Below are 3549 nucleotides of genomic sequence, written 5' to 3'. Positions count from 1 at the left end.
TGATTTCGGGAACCGACGCGAAGTCTCCGCCCCGTAGCCGCTGTTGGGAGAGCAGGACCTGGTCTCCCAGGCAACAGCGCGGGGCGGGGAGTGGGACTTCGGAAACCTACCCGGGAAGAGGGCGGGACCGTGGACCCTGTGGCGGGAACGCGAAAGGAGCTCCCGCTGAGCAGAGCTCTTATGGGCGCCCTCCGGAGTCTAAGCTGACAGAACGGCGAGTCACAACACACATGAAAGGGAATTGTTTCTCGCTGCCTGGGCATACCCCGTACAGAAAGCCGAAATTATAATAATTTATGTACCTTTCCGTATCAGTGAGAGCAAGAAATCAGCTCTCGGGCCGTGAATAAGCAATAACCGAAGTGCTGGGGAAGAGGCACTTACAGCTCTGCAGAGAATCTCCTAAAACTCCTAAAAAGAACTCTCAAAATGTTAATAATAAATGACCGTTATTTATCCCATTAATGGTGGGAAACGTTTCTGTGTCATAGAAGCACCTCCTTGGCATGAGCGCCCTGGACAAATAGAAAATGGCCAGGTCGACCCTGCAGAGCTGAAAATGTTTGTGGCTGGAGCCCTGCCTTTCCCTTTCCCTTCGTATTGAAAGCATCTTACTTTTGGCAGTAACATAATTAACCTGAATACGAACACCCCAAACCTGTCTTTCTGTTTCTGAACAACCTGTCTTCATACCAGCTACTCCAATGGAAATGATACTCAATAGGAACATCAGCATCCTCCCTTAACCCTGACTACCAGAGTCAAGTCAGTGAAGAAATCGGGGAGCATAGGAGACTGTGGGATCCAGGTTCTTTAGAGAAGAGGTTAACTATTGCAAAGTTCATTCTATTCTTGGAATAATTACAATGACTTCCACTTGTATGACATTTTCAACCTTCCAAGTGGCCTCATTTCAGCTTCTAATTTTATGGCTTTACAACCCTATAAGAATGGTAAGAAAAATGTCCTCCCTTTTCAGATGAGGAAACCAAGAAATAAATGGTGAAAGGTCTTATCTGTGGTAACAAAACTGCTAGCAGTCACCCAGGACTAGGACTTTGTTCCTATCCTGGGCTCAACTTCGTTCTAATACAGTAGCCAATAGCCACAATGTGGCTATAAAGCACTTTTACATGTGGCAAATTTGAATGGAGATTTATTGTCAGTACACCCTAAGTTTAGAAGATGGGATCAAAAAATGTAAAAAATTGTAAAATGTAAAAAAAAAAAAAAGTAAAATATTTCATCAGTGATTTTTATATTGATTACATGTTAAAATAATTGGGCTAAGTTAAAAAATATTATTAAAGTTAATTTCACCTATTTTTAAAATCTGGCTACCAGAAAATTTTGAATTACACGAGTGCTTGTATTATATTTCTGCTAGACAAGGCTAGTCTATACAATTCTCTCTCTTGATCCATTTTTAAAATGCTTCCTCTGTTTTTAAAACCTAATGCTGATTTTTAGTTTTACTAACTGCTGTATCTATTTTACTCAATTCTATAGACATTTGTTGAGGCCTTCGCACAAGGAACAGTGTGGACAACAGGAAGATGAAAAAGACATTGTCCCTTCCTGTTCTCCAGAGACTCACAATAGAGTGTGAGAGATAAGATGAGCATAAATACCTATAATTACTGGAAGATTGTGGTTATTTAACAGCAAAAAAACTATTTCCAGGTGGGGACTGGGAATGAGGAATTTGGGCCTTGAAAGATGTGTAAGATTTCAAAAGGCAGGGAATTTTAGTATAGGAATTTCAGGTGGACCATGGCAAGAAGTTCGGATTTTATCCTGCAGGCGATAGTGAGCCACTGGAAATTTGAGCATGAGAGTGAAAGAGTTGTGGTTTAGGAAAGCCATTTTAACAGTATTTTATTGGGAATGATTGGAACTAGAAGAATTGGACATTAAAAGGCAAACACTAACAGAAACCACAAGGGGGAGATGTATAACTTTCTGCCTCATCACTTAATAGGGAACAATAATGATTTTAAAAATTAAATAAATAAAAAATACACTGCAGTCAAAGATCTCAAAGAGTTGGTTCTTTGGCATGAAAGACAATCTACATGTTTACCAAATTTTTTTAACTTCCCAGAGTGATATGGTATCTTGTCATTAAAATGAGCAGATGAAAAAGGTCATCTATTCTTAGGTATGAACTTTCAAGAACTAATGGCTATCCATCCAATAAAGTTCTCCATTCAAATCTAAATATATCCAGGGCACAGAGGCAGCAGATGAGATGGGAGGAGGAGGGCAGCCCCAGAAATTAAAGTGAGATTATTCCTTAAAGGAATATGAAGGTTTCTGAGTTGACAGGTAGAAGAAAGGAAAAGAGAGACCACGAAGCAGGAGATTAGCACTGGAAAGGAATGACCAAGTAGTGGTGTAAAATAAGCAAAAAAATGTCACAAAAAAATCTATTTTCTTTTCTCTTAAGGATAATTATTTAAAATGAAGTTTGCAAGAATCCTTTAAGGATTACCTTCTAATAGAATTTTCTCTGGGACAGTACTCTACCCATAGGAATCTTTAGTAAACATATGATGTCAATAATATATATTAAGTATGCCCGCCCATGCATGAATTTATTTCTTGGTAAAAAGAACCCATTTAAGAAACTAGATGCTAAAATGGTTCAATTACTATGGTAAACTGCATTGCTGGGGCAGGATTACAGTTTTCCCTTAAGAGCGCTGTTTGAATCTTCTTTTAACACCCTCTTTCTAGTACCTTTTGTCTTTTGTCTTTTATGATGCCTGAAGCTGAGGCTAGAAGGATGCAGTGCCTAGAGCATACCTATCATTTTCATCCTTTGTTTAAAGGGGTAAGGAAGCACCCTGGAGCCTTTATGGTACCACTCACAGCCCAATTTCACAGATGGAGGGAAACTTATCTCTGAAGAGAAGTTCCTCTGCTTAATGAAGGTATGTGTTATTCTTTCCATTATCTCAAGGGAAATGTGAAGCAGGGGTGTTGGTCTTTATGTGCCTTCACCTGCCTGGGGAGAATGAATTAGTAGCAATTCTGGTGTTTTTCACTGTGAACACAGGTGAGACTGACTGGGAGCAGGTGCAACAAAGATCCTAAGAACTCAGCTTTTTTTCTTACTTTTTAAAAAAATTCCTTCCTTTCTTTTTTTTCTTCTAGTTCAGTGGCCAAGTTGGACTTTCTTTTATTCAGGGCTCTCAAGGCTATTCAGTTAATAAACTCCAGTTTCCAAATACATGACATTAAAAAAAAAAAGATAATTGCTAATGTTCCCCCTTGACTCTGTTTCCTCCAGCTGAAATATACAGATGATTATTTCCATATACAATTTTCATAACATATGTCAAAATTTCTGATTTCTTTGGGGGAAAATGTTATTCTTCACATTTTACACAGATTGGGATAGACTTAATAATAATCAAAATATAACTGGGTTTTACATGTGCTTTTACTTTATTTTATCCCATGTCTAACGTGTGCCCTAAGGATATACTAAAACTCAGAGCAGACTTTTGTTTTCTACTGCCTGTATCAACTCTGAGAGGTGAA

This window comes from Mustela putorius, unplaced genomic scaffold, assembly GCF_011764305.1.
Source record: "Mustela putorius furo isolate JIRA1106 unplaced genomic scaffold, ASM1176430v1.1 tig00000129_pilon_pilon_pilon, whole genome shotgun sequence".
Lineage (NCBI taxonomy): Eukaryota > Metazoa > Chordata > Mammalia > Carnivora > Mustelidae > Mustela > Mustela putorius.
Note: the sequence above shows the minus strand (reverse complement) of the source record.